This window comes from Rana temporaria, chromosome 12 (assembly GCF_905171775.1).
Source record: "Rana temporaria chromosome 12, aRanTem1.1, whole genome shotgun sequence".
NCBI lineage: Eukaryota > Metazoa > Chordata > Amphibia > Anura > Ranidae > Rana > Rana temporaria.
Window position 1 is genome coordinate 211,012 of NC_053500.1, and position 24,184 is coordinate 235,195.

Genomic DNA, 24,184 nt, shown 5'->3' on the forward strand with positions numbered 1-24,184 from the left:
AGAGGGCGGGGTTTTCCTGTATAGAGACGTCCAATGAGAATAGAGGGCGGGGTTTTCCTGTATAGAGAGACGTCCAATGAGAATAGAGGGCGGGGTTTTCCTGTATAGAAGACGTCCAATGAGAATAGAGGGCGGGGTTTTCCTGTATAGAAGACGTCCAATGAGAATAGAGGGCGGGGTTTTCCTGTATAGAAGACGTCCAATGAGAATAGAGGGCGGGGTTTTCCTGTATAGAAGACGTCCAATGAGAATAGAGGGCTGGATTGAGACACAATTATTATTAGAATCTCTGCAGATGATTGTTTAGTAAATAATCACTTTTGTGAATGAAGATCCGACCTGAATAAGGAGAGAACTTCACCTCCATGTTACACCGGGGGTCTCCGGTCTCTCCGGTGGGTGGGAGGGATCTCATCTACATCCGGGTTTCCCCTTCAGATAAAACTAGCCTATCAACTTCCTCATCCAATGGAGAGCGCGCCCTTCGCCTCGTCCAATCAGCGCGGAGAGCTCAGAGCGAGGCGTGCACCGCAAACAGGCCGTCCAGGCGGAAGGAATGGAGCGCCGAGCCGAGGAGTCTGTGTGATCGGAGAGCGATTCACCGCGCCTGAGAGAGCCGAGCAGGCGGAGGAGAGAGAGGCCCGGAGAGATGATCCACCGAGCGGGTGAGTCACCCGAATGTGGGCGTGTCCTCACCCTGCGCCCCCACATTACACCCCAAATCTCATCATAATACCTCACAACTACCCCCAGACACCCCATAATACCTCATAACTACCCCCAGACACCCCATAATACCCCACAACTACCCCCAGACACCTCATAATACCTCACAACTACCCCAGACACCCCATAATACCTCACAACTACCCCCAGACACCCCATAATACCCCACAACTACCCCCAGACACCCCATAATACCCCACAACTACCCCCAGACACCCCATAATACCTCATAACTACCCCCAGACACCCCATAATACCCCACAACTACCCCCAGACACCCCATAATACCCCACAACTACCCCCAGACACCCCATAATACCTCATAACTACCCCCAGACACCCCATAATACCTCACAACTACCCCCAGACACCTCATAATACCTCACAACTACCCCAGACACCCCATAATACCTCACAACTACCCCCAGACACCCCATAATACCCCACAACTACCCCCAGACACCCCATAATACCCCACAACTACCCCCAGACACCCCATAATACCTCATAACTACCCCCAGACACCCCATAATACCCCACAACTACCCCCAGACACCCCATAATACCCCACAACTACCCCCAGACACCCCATAATACCTCACAACTACCCCCAGACACCTCATAATACCTCACAACTACCCCAGACACCCCATAATACCTCACAACTACCCCCAGACACCTCATAATACCTCACAACTACCCCAGACACCCCATAATACCTCATAACTACCCCCAGACACCTCATGATACCCCCAGACACCCCATAATACCTCACAACTACCCCCAGACACCCCATAATACCTCACAACTACCCCCAGACACCCCATAATACCCCCAGACACCTCATAATACCTCACAACTACCCCCAGACACCCCATAATACCCCCAGACACCCCATAATACCTCACAACTACCCCAGACACATCATAACTACCCCCAGACACCCCATAATACCTCATAACTACCCCCAGACACCCCATAATACCTCATAACTACCCCCAGACACCTCATAATACCTCATAACTACCCCCAGACACCCCATAATACCTCATAACTACCCCAGACACCTCATAATACCCCCAGACACCCCATAATACCTCATAACTACCCCAGACACCTCATAATACCCCCAGACACCCCATAATACCGCATAACTACCCCCAGACACCCCAGGTGGGGAGGATCGTGTCCTCCTGAGGAGGAGTTGGGCAGGGTCGTGTCCTGAGGAGGAGGAGTTGGGGAGGGTCGTGTCCTGAGGAGGAGTTGGGGAGGGTCGTGTCCTCCTGGGAGTAGTTGGGGAGGGTCGTGTCCTCCTGGGAGGAGTTGGGGAGAGTCGTGTCCTCCTGGGAGGAGTTGGGGAGGGTCGTGTCCTCCTGGGAGGAGTTGGGGAGGGTCGTGTCCTGAGGAGGAGTTGGGGAGGGTCGTGTCCTCCTGGGAGTAGTTGGGGAGGGTCGTGTCCTGAGGAGGAGTTGGGGAGGGTGGTGTCCTCCTGGGCGGAGTTGGGGGGAGTCGTGTCCTCCTGGGAGGAGTTGGGGGGGGTCGTGTCCTCCTGGGAGGAGTTGGGGAGGGTCGTGTCCTGAGGAGGAGGAGTTGGGGAGGGTCGTGTCCTCCTGGGAGGAGTTGGGGAGGGTCGTGTCCTCCTGGGAGGAGTTGGGGAGGGTCGTGTCCTCCTGGGAGGAGTTGGGGAGGGTCGTGTCCTCCTGGGAGGAGTTGGGGAGGGTCGTGTCCTCCTGGGAGTAGTTGGGGAGGGTCGTGTCCTGAGGAGGAGTTGGGGAGGGTGGTGTCCTCCTGGGAGGAGTTGGGGAGAGTCGTGTCCTCCTGGGAGGAGTTGGGGAGGGTCGTGTCCTCCTGGGAGGAGTTGGGGAGGGTCGTGTCCTGAGGAGGAGGAGTTGGGGAGGGTCGTGTCCTGAGGAGGAGTTGGGGAGGGTCGTGTCCTGAGGAGGAGTTGGGGAGGGTCGTGTCCTCCTGGGAGGAGGTGGGCAGGGTCGTGTCCTCCTGGGAGGAGTTGGGGAGGGTCGTGTCCTCCTGGGAGGAGTTGGGGAGGGTCGTGTCCTCCTGGGAGGAGTTGGGGAGGGTGGTGTCCTCCTGGGAGGAGTTGGGGAGGGTGGTGTCCTCCTGGGAGGAGTTGGGGAGGGTCGTGTCCTCCTGGGAGGAGTTGGGGAGGGTCGTGTCCTGAGGAGGAGGAGTTGGGGAGGGTCGTGTCCTCCTGGGAGGAGTTGGGGAGAGTCGTGTCCTCCTGGGAGGAGTTGGGGAGGGTCGTGTCCTCCTGGGAGGAGTTGGGGAGGGTCGTGTCCTCCTGGGAGGAGTTGGGGAGGGTGGTGTCCTCCTGGGAGGAGTTGGGGAGGGTGGTGTCCTCCTGGGAGGAGTTGGGGAGGGTCGTGTCCTCCTGGGGGGAGTTGGGGAGGGTCGTGGCCTGAGGGGGAGGAGTTGGGGAGGGTCGTGTCCTCCTGGGAGGAGTTGGGGAGAGTCGTGTCCTCCTGGGAGGAGTTGGGGAGGGTCGTGTCCTCCTGGGAGGAGTTGGGGAGGGTCGTGTCCTCCTGGGAGGAGTTGGGGAGAGTCGTGTCCTCCTGGGAGGAGTTGGGGAGGGTCGTGTCCTGAGGAGGAGGAGTTGGGGAGGGTCGTGTCCTCCTGGGAGGAGTTGGGGAGAGTCGTGTCCTCCTGGGAGGAGTTGGGGAGGGTCGTGTCCTCCTGGGAGGAGTTGGGGAGAGTCGTGTCCTCCTGGGAGGAGTTGGGGAGGGTGGTGTCCTCCTGGGAGGAGTTGGGGAGGGTCGTGTCCTCCTGGGAGGAGTTGGGGAGAGTCGTGTCCTCCTGGGAGGAGTTGGGGAGGGTGGTGTCCTCCTGGGAGGAGTTGGGGAGGGTGGTGTCCTCCTGGGAGGAGTTGGGGAGGGTCGTGTCCTCCTGGGAGGAGTTGGGGAGGGTCGTGTCCTGAGGAGGAGGAGTTGGGGAGGGTCGTGTCCTCCTGGGAGGAGTTGGGGAGAGTCGTGTCCTCCTGGGAGGAGTTGGCTATATTCATGTGACAATATTAGGAACAAGTAAGGAGACATTGGAAAATTGTGGTGCCCAATTATGTGTTTCCAGGTACCCATGGAGGGAGGGGGGAGGGGTGTGAGAGCCGGGGAGGATTTCCGGGGGGGTAAGTTGAAATCCTCCTGGTGTGTGTGGTGCGGGATGCAGTATATCGGGAGGTAGGAGGCCGGTGTAGGAGGCCGGTCTCTATGGTAGGAGGCCGGTCTGTGTATGTCGGGAGGTAGGAGGCCGGTCTGTGTATGTCGGGAGGTAGGAGGCCGGTCTGTGTATATCGGGAGGTAGGAGGCCGGTCTGTGTATGTCGGGAGGTAGGAGGCCGGTCTGTGTATGTCGGGAGGTAGGAGGCCGGTCTGTGTATGTCGGGAGGTAGGAGGCCGGTCTGTGTATGTCGGGAGGTAGGAGGCCGGTCTGTGTATGTCGGGAGGTAGGAGGCCGGTCTGTGTATGTCGGGAGGTAGGAGGCCGGTCTGTGTATGTCGGGAGGTAGGAGGCCGGTCTGTGTATGTCGGGAGGTAGGAGGCCGGTCTGTGTATGTCGGGAGGTAGGAGGCCGGTCTGTGTATATCGGTGAGGTAGTAGGCCGGTCTCTATGGTAGGATGCCGGTCTCTGTATGTCGGGAGGCCGGTCTCTGTATGTCGGGAGGCCGGTCTCTATGGTAGGAGGCCGGTCTCTATGGTAGGATGCCGGTCTCTGTATGTCGGGAGGCCGGTCTCTATGGTAGGATGCCGGTCTCTGTATGTCGGGAGGCCGGTCTCTATGGTAGGATGCCGGTCTCTGTATGTCGGGAGGCTGGTCTCTATGGTAGGAGGATGGTCTCTATGGTAGGATGCCGGTCTCTGTATGTCGGGAGGCCGGTCTCTATGGTAGGATGCCGGTCTCTGTATGTCGGGAGGCCGGTCTCTATGGTAGGAGGCCGGTCTGTATGGTAGGAGGCCGGTGTAGGAGGCCGGTCTATATGGTAGGAGGCCGGTCTGTGTATATCGGGAGGTAGGAGGCCGGTCTGTGTATGTCGGGAGGTAGGAGGCCGGTCTGTGTATGTCGGGAGGTAGGAGGCCGGTCTGTGTATGTCGGGAGGTAGGAGGCCGGTCTGTGTATGTCGGGAGGTAGGAGGCCGGTCTGTGTATATCGGGAGGTAGGAGGCCGGTCTGTGTATGTCGGGAGGTAGGAGGCCGGTCTGTGTATGTCGGGAGGTAGGAGGCCGGTCTGTGTATGTCGGGAGGTAGGAGGCCGGTCTGTGTATGTCGGGAGGTAGGAGGCCGGTCTGTGTATGTCGGGAGGTAGGAGGCCGGTCTGTGTATGTCGGGAGGTAGGAGGCCGGTCTGTGTATGTCGGGAGGTAGGAGGCCGGTCTGTGTATGTCGGGAGGTAGGAGGCCGGTCTGTGTATGTCGGGAGGTAGGAGGCCGGTCTGTGTATGTCGGGAGGTAGGAGGCCGGTCTGTGTATGTCGGGAGGTAGGAGGCCGGTCTGTGTATATCGGGAGGTAGGAGGCCGGTCTGTGTATATCGGTGAGGTAGGAGGCCGGTCTGTGTATGTCGGGGGGTAGGAGGCCGGTCTGTGTATGTCGGGAGGTAGGAGGCCGGTCTGTGTATGTCGGGAGGTAGGAGGCCGGTCTGTGTATGTCGGGAGGTAGGAGGCCGGTCTGTGTATGTCGGGAGGTAGGAGGCCGGTCTGTGTATATCGGGAGGCCGGTCTCTATGGTAGGAGGCCGGTCTCTGTATGTCGGGAGGCCGGTCTCTATGGTAGGATGCCGGTCTCTGTATGTCGGGAGGCTGGTCTCTATGGTAGGAGGCCGGTCTCTATGGTAGGATGCCGGTCTCTGTATGTCGGGAGGCCGGTCTCTATGGTAGGATGCCGGTCTGTATGGTAGGAGGCCGGTGTAGGAGGCCGGTCTCTATGGTAGGATGCCGGTCTCTGTATGTCGGGAGGCCGGTCTCTATGGTAGGAGGCCGGTCTGTATGGTAGGAGGCCGGTGTAGGAGGCCGGTCTCTATGGTAGGAGGCCGGTCTGTGTATATCGGGAGGTAGGAGGCCGGTCTGTGTATGTCGGGAGGTAGGAGGCCGGTCTGTGTATGTCGGGAGGTAGGAGGCCGGTCTGTGTATGTCGGGAGGTAGGAGGCCGGTCTGTGTATGTCGGGAGGTAGGAGGCCGGTCTGTGTATGTCGGGAGGTAGGAGGCCGGTCTGTGTATGTCGGGAGGTAGGAGGCCGGTCTGTGTATGTCGGGAGGTAGGAGGCCGGTCTGTGTATGTCGGGAGGTAGGAGGCCGGCCTGTGTATGTCGGGAGGTAGGAGGCCGGCCTGTGTATGTCGGGAGGTAGGAGGCCGGCCTGTGTATGTCGGGAGGTAGGAGGCCGGTCTGTGTATATCGGGAGGTAGGAGGCCGGTCTGTGTATATCGGGAGGTAGGAGGCCGGTCTGTGTATATCGGGAGGTAGGAGGCCGGTCTGTGTATATCGGGAGGTAGGAGGCCGGTCTGTGTATATCGGGAGGTAGGAGGCCGGTCTGTGTATATCGGGAGGTAGGAGGCCGGTCTGTGTATGTCGGGAGGTAGGAGGCCGGTCTGTGTATGTCGGGAGGTAGGAGGCTGGTCTCTATGGTAGGAGGCCGGTCTCTATGGTAGGAGGCCGGTCTCTGTGGTAGGATGCCGGTCTCTGTGGTAGGATGCCGGTCTCTGTGGTAGGAGGCCGGTCTCTGTGGTAGGAGGCCGGTCTCTATGGTAGGAGGCCGGTGTAGGAGGCCGGTCTCTATGGTAGGAGGCCGGTCTCTATGGTAGGATGCCGGTCTCTGTATGTCGGGAGGCTGGTCTCTATGGTAGGAGGCCGGTCTCTATGGTAGGAGGCCGGTGTAGGAGGCCGGTCTCTATGGTAGGAGGCCGGTCTCTATGGTAGGAGGCCGGTGTAGGAGGCCGGTCTCTATGGTAGGAGGCCGGTCTCTATGGTACTCGGCGTAGTGTAGATATTCGGTGATAAGACGCTGCGTGACGCTCGGCTCCCTCTCATTGGTCACCATGGCACCTTATCTAATGGGGACAAAGTCCGGCGGTGTCAGCCAGGACCGTACTTGTGCCCGCAGACATGCTTACCCATGGTGCACTGGGGCTGATAACTGCAGACAGCTGGAGAGGAGAGAAGCTGAGGGGCCCCCAGGAGAGGAGATTATAGGGCCCGGCTCCTGGGAAGGTACGATCATTTTATTCTACATACAATCTATTGGTCAGTGATGGCCGGTCTTTCACAGCTGGTGAATGTCAGGACTCCTCATATTCCACCAGGACAGCCATCTACACTGCGATCTGTGAATGGAGGAGGGGGGAGGGGATATCACAGATCGGTGGGGGGGAGGGGATATCACAGATCGGTGGGGGTGATTGGACGGGGTCGTGTCTCTGCACTCCATCCTTCCCCCCCCCCCGGGGCTCTGTGATTGGACGGGGTCGTGTCTCTGCACTCCATCCTTCCCCCCGGGGCTCTGTGATTGGACGGGGTCGTGTCTCTGCACTCCATCCTTCCCCCCGGGGCTCTGTGATTGGACGAGGTCGTGTCTCTGCACTCCATCCTTCCCCCCGGGGCTCTGTGATTGGACGGGGTCGTGTCTCTGCACTCCATCCTTTCCCCCCCGGGGCTCTGTGATTGGACGAGGTCGTGTCTCTGCACTCCATCCTTCCCCCCGGGGCTCTGTGATTGGACGGGGTCGTGTCTCTGCACTCCATCCTTCCCCCCGGGGCTCTGTGATTGGACGGGGTCGTGTCTCTGCACTCCATCCTTCCCCCCGGGGCTCTGTGATTGGACGAGGCCGTGTCTCTGCACTCCATCCTTCCCCCCGGGGCTCTGTGATTGGACGAGGCCGTGTCTCTGCACTCCATCCTTCCCCCGGGGCTCTGTGATTGGACGGGGTCGTGTCTCTGCACTCCATCCTTCCCCCGGGGCTCTGTGATTGGACGAGGTCGTGTCTCTGCACTCCATCCTTCCCCCCGGGGCTCTGTGATTGGACGAGGTCGTGTCTCTGCACTCCATCCTTCCCCCCCGGGGCTCTGTGATTGGACGAGGTCGTGTCTCTGCACTCCATCCTTCCCCCGGGGCTCTGTGATTGGACGAGGTCGTGTCTCTGCACTCCATCCTTCCCCCCGGGGCTCTGTGATTGGACGGGGTCGTGTCTCTGCACTCCATCCTTTCCCCCCCGGGGCTCTGTGATTGGACGAGGTCGTGTCTCTGCACTCCATCCTTCCCCCGGGGCTCTGTGATTGGACGAGGTCGTGTCTCTGCACTCCATCCTTTCCCCCCCGGGGCTCTGTGATTGGACGAGGTCGTGTCTCTGCACTCCATCCTTCCCCCGGGGCTCTGTGATTGGACGGTGTCGTGTCTCTGCACTCCATCCTTCCCCCGGGGCTCTGTGATTGGACGGGGTCGTGTCTCTGCACTCCATCCTTCCCCCCGGGGCTCTGTGATTGGACGAGGTCGTGTCTCTGCACTCCATCCTTTCCCCCCCGGGGCTCTGTGATTGGAAGAGGTCGTGTCTCTGCACTCCATCCTTCCCCCCGGGGCTCTGTGATTGGACGAGGTCGTGTCTCTGCACTCCATCCTTCCCCCGGGGCTCTGTGATTGGACGAGGTCGTGTCTCTGCACTCTATCCTTCCCCCCGGGGCTCTTTGATTGGACGAGGTCGTGTCTCTGCACTCTATCCTTCCCCCCGGGGCTCTGTGATTGGACGAGGTCGTGTCTCTGCACTCCATCCTTCCCCCGGGGCTCTGTGATTGGACGAGGTCGTGTCTCTGCACTCCATCCTTCCCCCCGGGGCTCTGTGATTGGACGAGGTCGTGTCTCTGCACTCCATCCTTCCCCCGGGGCTCTGTGATTGGACGAGGTCGTGTCTCTGCACTCCATCCTTCCCCCCGGGGCTCTGTGATTGGACGAGGTCGTGTCTCTGCACTCCATCCTTCCCCCGGGGCTCTGTGATTGGACGGGGTCGTGTCTCTGCACTCCATCCTTCCCCCGGGGCTCTGTGATTGGACGAGGTCGTGTCTCTGCACTCCATCCTTCCCCCGGGGCTCTGTGATTGGGCGAGGTCGTGTCTCTGCACTCCATCCTTCCCCCGGGGCTCTGTGATTGGACGAGGTCGTGTCTCTGCACTCTATCCTTCCCCCCGGGGCTCTGTGATTGGACGAGGTCGTGTCTCTGCACTCCATCCTTCCCCCCCCCCCCCCCCGGGGCTCTGTGATTGGACGAGGTCGTGTCTCTGCACTCCATCCTTCCCCCGGGGCTCTGTGATTGGACGAGGTCGTGTCTCTGCACTCTATCCTTCCCCCCCGGGGCTCTGTGATTGGACGGGGTCGTGTCTCTGCACTCCATCCTTCCCCCGGGGCTCTGTGATTGGACGAGGGCGTGTCTCTGCACTCCATCCTTTCCCCCCCGGGGCTCTGTGATTGGACGGGGTCGTATCTCTGCACTCCATCCTTCCCCCCGGGGCTCTGTGATTGGACGGGGTCGTGTCTCTGCACTCCATCCTTCCCCCCGGGGCTCTGTGATTGGACGAGGTCGTGTCTCTGCACTCCATCCTTCCCCCGGGGCTCTGTGATTGGACGAGGTCGTGTCTCTGCACTCCATCCTTCCCCCCCGGGGCTCTGTGATTGGACGAGGTCGTGTCTCTGCACTCCATCCTTTCCCCCCCGGGGCTCTGTGATTGGACGAGGTCGTGTCTCTGCACTCTATCCTTCCCCCCGGGGCTCTGTGATTGGACGAGGTCGTGTCTCTGCACTCCATCCTTCCCCCCGGGGCTCTGTGATTGGACGGGGTCGTGTCTCTGCACTCCATCCTTCCCTCCCGGGGCTCTGTGATTGGACGGGGTCGTGTCTCTGCACTCTATCCTTCCCCCCGGGGCTCTGTGATTGGACGAGGTCGTGTCTCTGCACTCCATCCTTCCCCCCGGGGCTCTGTGATTGGACGAGGTCGTGTCTCTGCACTCCATCCTTTCCCCCCCGGGGCTCTGTGATTGGACGAGGTCGTGTCTCTGCACTCCATCCTTCCCCCCCCCCCGGGGCTCTGTGATTGGACGGGGTCGTGTCTCTGCACTCCATCCTTCCCCCCGGGGCTCTGTGATTGGACGGGGTCGTGTCTCTGCACTCCATCCTTCCCCCCGGGGCTCTGTGATTGGACGAGGCCGTGTCTCTGCACTCCATCCTTCCCCCCGGGGCTCTGTGATTGGACGAGGCCGTGTCTCTGCACTCCATCCTTCCCCCGGGGCTCTGTGATTGGACGGGGTCGTGTCTCTGCACTCCATCCTTCCCCCGGGGCTCTGTGATTGGACGAGGTCGTGTCTCTGCACTCCATCCTTCCCCCCGGGGCTCTGTGATTGGACGAGGTCGTGTCTCTGCACTCCATCCTTCCCCCCCGGGGCTCTGTGATTGGACGAGGTCGTGTCTCTGCACTCCATCCTTCCCCCGGGGCTCTGTGATTGGACGAGGTCGTGTCTCTGCACTCCATCCTTCCCCCCGGGGCTCTGTGATTGGACGGGGTCGTGTCTCTGCACTCCATCCTTTCCCCCCCGGGGCTCTGTGATTGGACGAGGTCGTGTCTCTGCACTCCATCCTTCCCCCGGGGCTCTGTGATTGGACGAGGTCGTGTCTCTGCACTCCATCCTTTCCCCCCCGGGGCTCTGTGATTGGACGAGGTCGTGTCTCTGCACTCCATCCTTCCCCCGGGGCTCTGTGATTGGACGGTGTCGTGTCTCTGCACTCCATCCTTCCCCCGGGGCTCTGTGATTGGACGGGGTCGTGTCTCTGCACTCCATCCTTCCCCCCGGGGCTCTGTGATTGGACGAGGTCGTGTCTCTGCACTCCATCCTTTCCCCCCCGGGGCTCTGTGATTGGAAGAGGTCGTGTCTCTGCACTCCATCCTTCCCCCCGGGGCTCTGTGATTGGACGAGGTCGTGTCTCTGCACTCCATCCTTCCCCCGGGGCTCTGTGATTGGACGAGGTCGTGTCTCTGCACTCTATCCTTCCCCCCGGGGCTCTTTGATTGGACGAGGTCGTGTCTCTGCACTCTATCCTTCCCCCCGGGGCTCTGTGATTGGACGAGGTCGTGTCTCTGCACTCCATCCTTCCCCCGGGGCTCTGTGATTGGACGAGGTCGTGTCTCTGCACTCCATCCTTCCCCCCGGGGCTCTGTGATTGGACGAGGTCGTGTCTCTGCACTCCATCCTTCCCCCGGGGCTCTGTGATTGGACGAGGTCGTGTCTCTGCACTCCATCCTTCCCCCCGGGGCTCTGTGATTGGACGAGGTCGTGTCTCTGCACTCCATCCTTCCCCCGGGGCTCTGTGATTGGACGGGGTCGTGTCTCTGCACTCCATCCTTCCCCCGGGGCTCTGTGATTGGACGAGGTCGTGTCTCTGCACTCCATCCTTCCCCCGGGGCTCTGTGATTGGACGAGGTCGTGTCTCTGCACTCCATCCTTCCCCCGGGGCTCTGTGATTGGACGAGGTCGTGTCTCTGCACTCTATCCTTCCCCCCGGGGCTCTGTGATTGGACGAGGTCGTGTCTCTGCACTCCATCCTTCCCCCCCCCCCCCCCCCCGGGGCTCTGTGATTGGACGAGGTCGTGTCTCTGCACTCCATCCTTCCCCCGGGGCTCTGTGATTGGACGAGGTCGTGTCTCTGCACTCTATCCTTCCCCCCCGGGGCTCTGTGATTGGACGGGGTCGTGTCTCTGCACTCCATCCTTCCCCCGGGGCTCTGTGATTGGACGAGGTCGTGTCTCTGCACTCCATCCTTTCCCCCCCGGGGCTCTGTGATTGGACGGGGTCGTATCTCTGCACTCCATCCTTCCCCCCGGGGCTCTGTGATTGGACGGGGTCGTGTCTCTGCACTCCATCCTTCCCCCCGGGGCTCTGTGATTGGACGAGGTCGTGTCTCTGCACTCCATCCTTCCCCCGGGGCTCTGTGATTGGACGAGGTCGTGTCTCTGCACTCCATCCTTCCCCCCCGGGGCTCTGTGATTGGACGAGGTCGTGTCTCTGCACTCCATCCTTTCCCCCCCGGGGCTCTGTGATTGGACGAGGTCGTGTCTCTGCACTCTATCCTTCCCCCCGGGGCTCTGTGATTGGACGAGGTCGTGTCTCTGCACTCCATCCTTCCCCCCGGGGCTCTGTGATTGGACGGGGTCGTGTCTCTGCACTCCATCCTTCCCTCCCGGGGCTCTGTGATTGGACGGGGTCGTGTCTCTGCACTCTATCCTTCCCCCCGGGGCTCTGTGATTGGACGAGGTCGTGTCTCTGCACTCCATCCTTCCCCCCGGGGCTCTGTGATTGGACGAGGTCGTGTCTCTGCACTCCATCCTTTCCCCCCCGGGGCTCTGTGATTGGACGAGGTCGTGTCTCTGCACTCCATCCTTCCCCCCGGGGCTCTGTGATTGGACGAGGTCGTGTCTCTGCACTCCATCCTTTCCCCCCCGGGGCTCTGTGATTGGACGAGGTCGTGTCTCTGCACTCCATCCTTCCCCCGGGGCTCTGTGATTGGACGAGGTCGTGTCTCTGCACTCCATCCTTTCCCCCCCGGGGCTCTGTGATTGGACGAGGTCGTGTCTCTGCACTCCATCCTTCCCCCGGGGCTCTGTGATTGGACGAGGTCGTGTCTCTGCACTCCATCCTTTCCCCCCCGGGGCTCTGTGATTGGACGAGGTCGTGTCTCTGCACTCCATCCTTCCCCCGGGGCTCTGTGATTGGACGGGGTCGTGTCTCTGCACTCCATCCTTCCCCCCGGGGCTCTGTGATTGGACGGTGTCGTGTCTCTGCACTCCATCCTTCCCCCGGGGCTCTGTGATTGGACGGGGTCGTGTCTCTGCACTCCATCCTTCCCCCCGGGGCTCTGTGATTGGACGAGGTCGTGTCTCTGCACTCCATCCTTTCCCCCCCGGGGCTCTGTGATTGGAAGAGGTCGTGTCTCTGCACTCCATCCTTCCCCCCGGGGCTCTGTGATTGGACGAGGTCGTGTCTCTGCACTCCATCCTTCCCCCGGGGCTCTGTGATTGGACGAGGTCGTGTCTCTGCACTCTATCCTTCCCCCCGGGGCTCTGTGATTGGACGAGGTCGTGTCTCTGCACTCTATCCTTCCCCCCGGGGCTCTGTGATTGGACGAGGTCGTGTCTCTGCACTCCATCCTTCCCCCGGGGCTCTGTGATTGGACGAGGTCGTGTCTCTGCACTCCATCCTTCCCCCCGGGGCTCTGTGATTGGACGAGGTCGTGTCTCTGCACTCCATCCTTCCCCCGGGGCTCTGTGATTGGACGAGGTCGTGTCTCTGCACTCCATCCTTCCCCCCGGGGCTCTGTGATTGGACGAGGTCGTGTCTCTGCACTCCATCCTTCCCCCGGGGCTCTGTGATTGGACGGGGTCGTGTCTCTGCACTCCATCCTTCCCCCGGGGCTCTGTGATTGGACGAGGTCGTGTCTCTGCACTCCATCCTTCCCCCGGGGCTCTGTGATTGGACGAGGTCGTGTCTCTGCACTCCATCCTTCCCCCGGGGCTCTGTGATTGGACGAGGTCGTGTCTCTGCACTCTATCCTTCCCCCCGGGGCTCTGTGATTGGACGAGGTCGTGTCTCTGCACTCCATCCTTCCCCCCCCCCCCCCCGGGGCTCTGTGATTGGACGAGGTCGTGTCTCTGCACTCCATCCTTCCCCCGGGGCTCTGTGATTGGACGAGGTCGTGTCTCTGCACTCTATCCTTCCCCCCCGGGGCTCTGTGATTGGACGGGGTCGTGTCTCTGCACTCCATCCTTCCCCCGGGGCTCTGTGATTGGACGAGGTCGTGTCTCTGCACTCCATCCTTCCCCCCGGGGCTCTGTGATTGGACGGGGTCGTGTCTCTGCACTCCATCCTTCCCCCGGGGCTCTGTGATTGGACGAGGCCGTGTCTCTGCACTCCATCCTTCCCCCGGGGCTCTGTGATTGGACGAGGTCGTGTCTCTGCACTCCATCCTTCCCCCCCGGGGCTCTGTGATTGGACGAGGTCGTGTCTCTGCACTCCATCCTTCCCCCGGGGCTCTGTGATTGGACGAGGTCGTGTCTCTGCACTCCATCCTTCCCCCCGGGGCTCTGTGATTGGACGAGGTCGTGTCTCTGCACTCCATCCTTCCCCCCCGGGGCTCTGTGATTGGACGAGGTCGTGTCTCTGCACTCCATCCTTCCCCCGGGGCTCTGTGATTGGACGAGGTCGTGTCTCTGCACTCCATCCTTCCCCCCGGGGCTCTGTGATTGGACGGGGTCGTGTCTCTGCACTCCATCCTTCCCCCCGGGGCTCTGTGATTGGACGAGGTCGTGTCTCTGCACTCCATCCTTTCCCCCCCGGGGCTCTGTGATTGGACGAGGCCGTGTCTCTGCACTCCATCCTTCCCCCGGGGCTCTGTGATTGGACGAGGTCGTGTCTCTGCACTCCATCCTTCCCCCGGGGCTCTGTGATTGGACGAGGTCGTGTCTCTGCACTCCATCCTTCCCCCGGGGCTCTGTGATTGGACGAGGTCGTGTCTCTGCACTCCATCCTTCCCCCCGGGGCTCTGTGATTGGACGAGGTCGTGTCTCTGCACTCCATCATTCCCCCGGGGCTCTGTGATTGGACGAGGTCGTGTCTCTGCACTCCATCCTTCCCCCGGGGCTCTGTGATTGGACGAGGTCGTGTCTCTGCACTCCATCCTTCCCCCGGGGCTCTGTGATTGGACAAGGTCGTGTCTCTGCACTCCATCCTTCCCCCGGGGCTCTGTGATTGGACGAGGTCGTGTCTCTGCACTCCATCCTTCCCCCGGGGCTCTGTGATTGGACGAGGTCGTGTCTCTGCACTCCATCCTTTCCCCCCCGGGGCTCTGTGATTGGACGAGGTCGTGTCTCTGCACTCCATCCTTTCCCCCCCGGGGCTCTGTGATTGGACGGGGTCGTATCTCTGCACTCCATCCTTCCCCCCGGGGCTCTGTGATTGGACGGGGTCGTGTCTCTGCACTCCATCCTTCCCCCCGGGGCTCTGTGATTGGACGAGGTCGTGTCTCTGCACTCCATCCTTCCCCCGGGGCTCTGTGATTGGACGAGGTCGTGTCTCTGCACTCCATCCTTCCCCCCCGGGGCTCTGTGATTGGACGAGGTCGTGTCTCTGCACTCCATCCTTTCCCCCCCGGGGCTCTGTGATTGGACGAGGTCGTGTCTCTGCACTCTATCCTTCCCCCCGGGGCTCTGTGATTGGACGAGGTCGTGTCTCTGCACTCCATCCTTCCCCCCGGGGCTCTGTGATTGGACGGGGTCGTGTCTCTGCACTCCATCCTTCCCTCCCGGGGCTCTGTGATTGGACGGGGTCGTGTCTCTGCACTCTATCCTTCCCCCCGGGGCTCTGTGATTGGACGAGGTCGTGTCTCTGCACTCCATCCTTCCCCCGGGGCTCTGTGATTGGACGAGGTCGTGTCTCTGCACTCCATCCTTTCCCCCCCGGGGCTCTGTGATTGGACGAGGTCGTGTCTCTGCACTCCATCCTTCCCCCCGGGGCTCTGTGATTGGACGGGGTCGTGTCTCTGCACTCCATCCTTCCCCCCGGGGCTCTGTGATTGGACGAGGTCGTGTCTCTGCACTCCATCCTTTCCCCCCCGGGGCTCTGTGATTGGACGAGGTCGTGTCTCTGCACTCCATCCTTCCCCCGGGGCTCTGTGATTGGACGAGGTCGTGTCTCTGCACTCCATCCTTTCCCCCCCGGGGCTCTGTGATTGGACGAGGTCGTGTCTCTGCACTCCATCCTTCCCCCGGGGCTCTGTGATTGGACGAGGTCGTGTCTCTGCACTCCATCCTTTCCCCCCCGGGGCTCTGTGATTGGACGAGGTCGTGTCTCTGCACTCCATCCTTCCCCCGGGGCTCTGTGATTGGACGGGGTCGTGTCTCTGCACTCCATCCTTCCCCCCGGGGCTCTGTGATTGGACGGTGTCGTGTCTCTGCACTCCATCCTTCCCCCGGGGCTCTGTGATTGGACGGGGTCGTGTCTCTGCACTCCATCCTTCCCCCCGGGGCTCTGTGATTGGACGAGGTCGTGTCTCTGCACTCCATCCTTTCCCCCCCGGGGCTCTGTGATTGGAAGAGGTCGTGTCTCTGCACTCCATCCTTCCCCCCGGGGCTCTGTGATTGGACGAGGTCGTGTCTCTGCACTCCATCCTTCCCCCGGGGCTCTGTGATTGGACGAGGTCGTGTCTCTGCACTCTATCCTTCCCCCCGGGGCTCTGTGATTGGACGAGGTCGTGTCTCTGCACTCTATCCTTCCCCCCGGGGCTCTGTGATTGGACGAGGTCGTGTCTCTGCACTCCATCCTTCCCCCGGGGCTCTGTGATTGGACGAGGTCGTGTCTCTGCACTCCATCCTTCCCCCCGGGGCTCTGTGATTGGACGAGGTCGTGTCTCTGCACTCCATCCTTCCCCCGGGGCTCTGTGATTGGACGAGGTCGTGTCTCTGCACTCCATCCTTCCCCCCGGGGCTCTGTGATTGGACGAGGTCGTGTCTCTGCACTCCATCCTTCCCCCGGGGCTCTGTGATTGGACGGGGTCGTGTCTCTGCACTCCATCCTTCCCCCGGGGCTCTGTGATTGGACGAGGTCGTGTCTCTGCACTCCATCCTTCCCCCGGGGCTCTGTGATTGGACGAGGTCGTGTCTCTGCACTCCATCCTTCCCCCGGGGCTCTGTGATTGGACGAGGTCGTGTCTCTGCACTCTATCCTTCCCCCCGGGGCTCTGTGATTGGACGAGGTCGTGTCTCTGCACTCCATCCTTCCCCCCCCCCCCCCCCCCCCGGGGCTCTGTGATTGGACGAGGTCGTGTCTCTGCACTCCATCCTTCCCCCGGGGCTCTGTGATTGGACGAGGTCGTGTCTCTGCACTCTATCCTTCCCCCCCGGGGCTCTGTGATTGGACGGGGTCGTGTCTCTGCACTCCATCCTTCCCCCGGGGCTCTGTGATTGGACGAGGTCGTGTCTCTGCACTCTATCCTTCCCCCCGGGGCTCTGTGATTGGACGAGGTCGTGTCTCTGCACTCTATCCTTCCCCCCGGGGCTCTGTGATTGGACGAGGTCGTGTCTCTGCACTCTATCCTTCCCCCCGGGGCTCTGTGATTGGACGGGGTCGTATCTCTGCACTCCATCCTTCCCCCCGGGGCTCTGTGATTGGACGAGGTCGTGTCTCTGCACTCCATCCTTCCCCCCGGGGCTCTGTGATTGGACGAGGTCGTGTCTCTGCACTCCATCCTTCCCCCGGGGCTCTGTGATTGGACGAGGTCGTGTCTCTGCACTCCATCCTTCCCCCCCGGGGCTCTGTGATTGGACGGGGTCGTGTCTCTGCACTCCATCCTTCCCCCCGGGGCTCTGTGATTGGACGAGGTCGTGTCTCTGCACTCCATCCTTCCCCCGGGGCTCTGTGATTGGACGAGGTCGTGTCTCTGCACTCCATCCTTCCCCCCCGGGGCTCTGTGATTGGACGAGGTCGTGTCTCTGCACTCCATCCTTCCCTCCCGGGGCTCTGTGATTGGACGAGGTCGTGTCTCTGCACTCCATCCTTCCCCCGGGGCTCTGTGATTGGACGGGGTCGTGTCTCTGAACTCCATCCTTCCCCCGGGGCTCTGTGATTGGACGGGGTCGTGTCTCTGCACTCCATCCTTCCCCCGGGGCTCTGTGATTGGACGAGGTCGTGTCTCTGCACTCCATCCTTTCCCCCGGGGCTCTGTGATTGGACGAGGTCGTGTCTCTGCACTCCATCCTTCCCCCGGGGCTCTGTGATTGGACGAGGTCGTGTCTCTGCACTCCATCCTTCCCCCGGGGCTCTGTGATTGGACGAGGTCGTGTCTCTGCACTCCATCCTTCCCCCCCCCCCCCCCGGGGCTCTGTGATTGGACGAGGTCGTGTCTCTGCACTCCATCCTTCCCTCCCGGGGCTCTGTGATTGGACGAGGTCGTGTCTCTGCACTCCATCCTTCCCCCGGGGCTCTGTGATTGGACGGGGTCGTGTCTCTGAACTCCATCCTTCCCCCGGGGCTCTGTGATTGGACGGGGTCGTGTCTCTGCACTCCATCCTTCCCCCGGGGCTCTGTGATTGGACGAGGTCGTGTCTCTGCACTCCATCCTTTCCCCCGGGGCTCTGTGATTGGACGAGGTCGTGTCTCTGCACTCCATCCTTCCCCCGGGGCTCTGTGATTGGACGAGGTCGTGTCTCTGCACTCCATCCTTCCCCCGGGGCTCTGTGATTGGACGAGGTCGTGTCTCTGCACTCCATCCTTCCCCCCCCCCCCCCCGGGGCTCTGTGATTGGACGGGGTCGTGTCTCTGCACTCCATCCTTCCCCCGGGGCTCTGTGATTGGACGAGGTCGTGTCTCTGCACTCCATCCTTTCCCCCCCGGGGCTCTGTGATTGGATGAGGTCGTGTCTCTGCACTCCATCCTTCCCCCCGGGGCTCTGTGATTGGACGAGGTCGTGTCTCTGCACTCCATCCTTCCACCCGGGGCTCTGTGATTGGACGAGGTCGTGTCTCTGCACTCCATCCTTCCACCCGGGGCTCTGTGATTGGACGAGGTCGTGTCTCTGCACTCCATCCTTCCACCCGGGGCTCTGTGATTGGACGAGGTCGTGTCTCTGCACTCCATCCTTCCCCCCGGGGCTCTGTGATTGGACGGGGTCGTGTCTCTGCACTCCATCCTTCCCCCGGGGCTCTGTGATTGGACGAGGTCGTGTCTCTGCACTCCATCCTTCCCCCCCGGGGCTCTGTGATTGGACGAGGTCGTGTCTCTGCACTCCATCCTTCCACCCGGGGCTCTGTGATTGGACGAGGTCGTGTCTCTGCACTCCATCCTTCCACCCGGGGCTCTGTGATTGGACGAGGTCGTGTCTCTGCACTCCATCCTTCCACCCGGGGCTCTGTGATTGGACGAGGTCGTGTCTCTGCACTCCATCCTTCCCCAGGGGCTCTGTGATTGGACGAGGTCGTGTCTCTGCACTCCATCCTTTCCCCGGGGCTCTGTGATTGGACGAGGTCGTGTCTCTGCACTCCATCCTTTCCCCCGGGCTCTGTGATTGGACGAGGTCGTGTCTCTGCACTCCATCCTTCCCCCCGGGGCTCTGTGATTGGACGGGGTCGTGTCTCTGCACTCCATCCTTCCCCGGGGCTCTGTGATTGGACGAGGTCAGGTGTCTGCACTCCATCCTTCCCCCGGGGCTCTGTGATTGGACGAGGTCGTGTCTCTGCCCTCCGTCCTTCCCCCCGGGGCTCTGTGATTGGACGGGGTCGTGTCTCTGCACTCCATCCTTCCCCCGGGGCTCTGTGATTGGACGAGGTCGTGTCTCTGCACTCCATCCTTCCCCCCGGGGGTTTTTGTGATTGGACGAGGTCGTGTCTCTGCACTCCATCCTTCCCCCCCGGGGCTCTGTGATTGGACGAGGTCGTGTCTCTGCACTCCATCCTTCCCCCGGGGCTCTGTGATTGGACGAGGTCGTGTCTCTGCACTCCATCCTTTCCCCCCGGGGCTCTGTGATTGGACGAGGTCGTGTCTCATGTAGGGGGCTTGGGTCCCCCGTGTAGGTGGGGGGAGGGGGCGCGGGTCTCATGGAGGGGGTGTGTCCCCCGTGTAGGTGGGGGGAGGGGTCTCCCGTGTAGGTGGGGTGAGGGGTCTCCCGTGTAGGTGGGGGGAGGGGTCTCCCGTGTAGGTGGGGGGAGGGGTCTCCCGTGTATTGAGTTTCCTGTTATGTTCGGGTCGGGGGATTCCTTTCATGGGTGACTCGGCTCTCACCTGTAATTAGCAGTCAGTGTGCAGAGAATGCCGGATCCGATGTCTGTCACCGAACACCACCAGGTAATCACCGCCATCTCCTCTATACAGGGCCGGGAAAAAGTATTCACACCCCTCTATACACAGGGCCGGGAAAAAGTATTCATACCCCTCTATACACAGAGCCGGGAAAAAGTATTCACACCCCTCTGTACACAGGGCCGGGAAAAAGTATTCACACCCCTCTATACACAGGGCCGGGAAAAAAGCCCCGTGAACCTCTGTATGCTCAGTAGAGATCGCTCCGTAGATCCCCGCTGAGCCGGCGGATGACACTGTGCAGGGACCGCCCTGTCTTTTCTCCGCTCTCCCCGTCTGTCCTCGTTCATCCGATCCGCCAGACGGATAGAAAAATAGGGTTTTCGGAGGATTGCAGAGGCGGGAGATCGGATCTTCATCCGCTGACACCCGCGATCTCATAGGGACCCATGTATGTCCCTTTTTCATTCGCACACGGATAGATGAAAAAGGGACATACGGTCCGCCCGTGTGAAAGGGGCCCGAGAGACCAACACAAAGTGTCACATAATTGTGAAGTGGAAGGAAAAGGATACAAATAAATCTGTGAAAAGTGTGGGGGGAGGGGATTTGTATGGCGCCCCCTTTTCTGTGGTTCACATCCTTCCTTGAGAATCGATCCCAGACAGCGAAACTCGGACCTTTCACTTCGACCCGCCCTCTTCAACATCTACCTCCGCCCACTCCTCACAATCATCAGCAGACAGGACCGGTGCTACCACCCCTACGCTGACCTGAGCAGACGGGACCGGTGCTACCACCCCTACGCTGACCTGAGCAGACAGGACCGGTGCTACCACCCCTACGCTGACCTCAGCAGACAGGACCGGTGCTACCACCCCTACGCTGACCTCAGCAGACAGGACGGGTGCTACCACCCCTACGCTGACCTCAGCAGACAGGACCGGTGCTACCACCCCTACGCTGACCTCAGCAGACAGGACGGGTGCTACCACCCCTACGCTGACCTCAGCAGACAGGACGGGTGCTACCACCCCTACGCTGACCTCAGCAGACAGGACCGGTGCTACCACCCCTACGCTGACCTGAGCAGACAGGACGGGTGCTACCACCCCTACGCTGACCTCAGCAGACAGGACCGGTGCTACCACCCCTACGCTGACCTCAGCAGACAGGACGGGTGCTACCACCCCTACTCTGACCTCGCAGACAGGACCGGTGCTACCACCCCTACGCTGACCTCAGCAGACAGGACGGGTGCTACCACCCCTACGCTGACCTCAGCAGACAGGACGGGTGCTACCACCCCTACGCTGACCTCAGCAGACAGGACGGGTGCTACCACCCCTACGCTGACCTCAGCAGACAGGACGGGTGCTACCACCCCTACGCTGACCTCAGCAGACAGGACGGGTGCTACCACCCCTACGCTGACCTCAGCAGACAGGACGGGTGCTACCACCCCTACGCTGACCTCAGCAGACAGGACGGGTGCTACCACCCCTACGCTGACCTCAGCAGACAGGACCGGTGCTACCACCCCTACGCTGACCTGAGCAGACAGGACGGGTGCTACCACCCCTACGCTGACCTCAGCAGACAGGACCGGTGCTACCACCCCTACGCTGACCTCAGCAGACAGGACGGGTGCTACCACCCCTACGCTGACCTCAGCAGACAGGACCGGTGCTACCACCCCTACGCTGACCTCAGCAGACAGGACCGGTGCTACCACCCCTACGCTGACCTCAGCAGACAGGACGGGTGCTACCACCCCTACGCTGACCTCAGCAGACAGGACCGGTGCTACCACCCCTACGCTGACCTCAGCAGACAGGACGGGTGCTACCACCCCTACGCTGACCTCAGCAGACAGGACGGGTGCTACCACCCCTACGCTGACCTCAGCAGACAGGACGGGTGCTACCACCCCTACGCTGACCTCAGCAGACAGGACGGGTGCTACCACCCCTACGCTGACCTCAGCAGACAGGACCGGTGCTACCACCCCTACGCTGACCTGAGCAGACAGGACCTGTGCTACCACCCCTACGCTGACCTGAGCAGACAGGACCGGTGCTACCAATCCTACGCTGACCTGAGCAGACAGGACCGGTGCTACCACCCCTACGCTGACCTGAGCAGACAGGACCGGTGCTACCACCCCTACGCTGACCTCAGCAGACAGGACCGGTGCTACCACCCCTACGCTGACCTCAGCAGACAGGACCGGTGCTACCACCCCTACGCTGACCTCAGCAGACAGGACGGGTGCTACCACCCCTACGCTGACCTCAGCAGACAGGACCGGTGCTACCACCCCTACGCTGACCTCAGCAGACAGGACGGGTGCTACCACCCCTACGCTGACCTCAGCAGACAGGACGGGTGCTACCACCCCTACGCTGACCTCAGCAGACAGGACGGGTGCTACCACCCCTACGCTGACCTCAGCAGACAGGACGGGTGCTACCACCCCTACGCTGACCTCAGCAGACAGGACGGGTGCTACCACCCCTACGCTGACCTCAGCAGACAGGACCGGTGCTACCACCCCTACGCTGACCTGAGCAGACAGGACCGGTGCTACCAATCCTACGCTGACCTGAGCAGACAGGACCGGTGCTACCAATCCTACGCTGACCTGAGCAGACAGGACCGGTGCTACCACCCCTACGCTGACCTCAGCAGACAGGACGGGTGCTACCACCCCTACGCTGACCTCAGCAGACAGGACCGGTGCTACCAATCCTACGCTGACCTGAGCAGACAGGACCGGTGCTACCAATCCTACGCTGACCTGAGCAGACAGGACCGGTGCTACCACCCCTACGCTGACCTGAGCAGACAGGACCGGTGCTACCACCCCTACGCTGACCTCAGCAGACAGGACCGGTGCTACCACCCCTACGCTGACCACACCCAACTCTACCTTCACATCACCGGGGAAAAAGACCAATACCACGCACTGGAAAACTGCCTCTCATTGGATGACGGAGAGTTCCCTCAAACTGAATGGATCCAAAACAGAACTCCTCATCCTCCATGCAAACCGAAACAAAAAACCCCCAGCACCATGTTCACACCACCCCCCCCCCATCCTGGGACAAACCATCACCCCCAGCACAACGTCCACACCACCCCCCATCCTCCGACAAACCATCACCCCCAGCACGACGTCCACACCACCCCCCATCCTCCGACAAACCATCACCCCCAGTACGACGTCCACACCACCCCCCCATCCTCCAACAAACCATCACCCCCAGCACGACGTCCACACCACCCCCCATCCTCCGACAAACCATCACCCCCAGTACGACGTCCACACCACCCCCCATCCTCCGACAAACCATCACCCCCAGTACGACGTCCACACCACCCCCCATCCTCCGACAAACCATCACCCCCAGCACGACGTCCACACCACCCCCCATCCTCAGACAAACCATCACCCCCAGCACGACGTTCACACCACCCCCCATCCTCAGACAAACCATCACCCCCAGCACGACGTCCACACCACCCCCCATCCTCAGACAAACCATCACCCCCAGCACGACGTCCACACCACCCCCCATCCTCCGACAAACCATCACCCCCAGTACGACGTCCACACCACCCCCCATCCTCCGACAAACCATCACCCCCAGTACGACGTCCACACCACCCCCCATCCTCCGACAAACCATCACCCCCAGCACGACGTCCACACCACCCCCCATCCTCAGACAAACCATCACCCCCAGCACGACGTTCACACCACCCCCCATCCTCAGACAAACCATCACCCCCAGCACGACGTCCACACCACCCCCCCATCCTCAGACAAACCATCACCCCCAGCACGACGTTCACACCACCCCCCATCCTCAGACAAACCATCACCCCCAGTACGACGTCCACACCACCCCCCATCCTCCGACAAACCATCACCCCCAGTACGACGTCCACACCACCCCCCATCCTCCGACAAACCATCACCCCCAGTACGACGTCCACACCACCCCCCATCCTCCGACAAACCATCACCCCCAGCACGACGTTCACACCACCCCCCATCCTGGGACAGAACATCACCCCGAGAGCTAAAGCCAAAAGCCTTGGAGTCATCTCTGACTCAGACGTGACTATGGACGCACAAATAGGATCAGTAGTCAGCGGATCTCACCATCTTCTCTGCCAGCTGCGTAGACTCCTCCCCTTCATCCCAGAAGAGGACACAGCAGTAGTAGTTGGGACAATCATCAATTCCTGACTCAACTACACAAACTCCCTCTATCAATCTGTGGGCCAACTCCTCACAGGATCCCATTGCGGATGCCTGCATCGATCACCTGGAAGGATTAGGACTACAGCAACTTATATGCGGTCCCACGCATGCTTCAGGTCACACACTCGACCTAATTTTCAGACAAAATCTGAAAATAAACATTTTGGGAAATGAACCTTTGCCATGGACAGACCACCATGCAATTAGTTTCATAATTTCCAAAATTCCACCAGTTATAAAAGCACCCAAGCCGGTGACAATACACTGGGCTAGATCTCAGAAGAAGCTCCATTCGGAACTCTTCAAATCTACCTTGGGAAACCGAATCGAAACTATTCATCCTCAGTTAGCAGCCTTAGATACACTGGATGCCATAAATGCA

The 24,184-nt window shown here is 60.9% G+C and overlaps 1 protein-coding gene across 3 annotated transcripts in view; it reads left to right on the plus strand.

Moving 5' to 3' along the window:
• Positions 1-516: 516 nt before the first annotated feature.
• TEX2 (testis expressed 2) overlaps positions 517-24,184 on the plus strand; it is a 68,362-nt gene continuing 44,694 nt past the window's right edge. The window contains exon 1 of one of the 3 annotated variants that reach the window (XM_040330050.1): positions 517-665. The gene's annotated coding sequence lies outside the window, so the exon portion shown is untranslated. Of the gene's footprint in view, positions 666-6,641; positions 6,926-19,473; positions 19,575-24,184 lie in introns of those variants that run through there. The other 2 variants (XM_040330051.1, XM_040330053.1) reach the window with 2 other exon arrangements.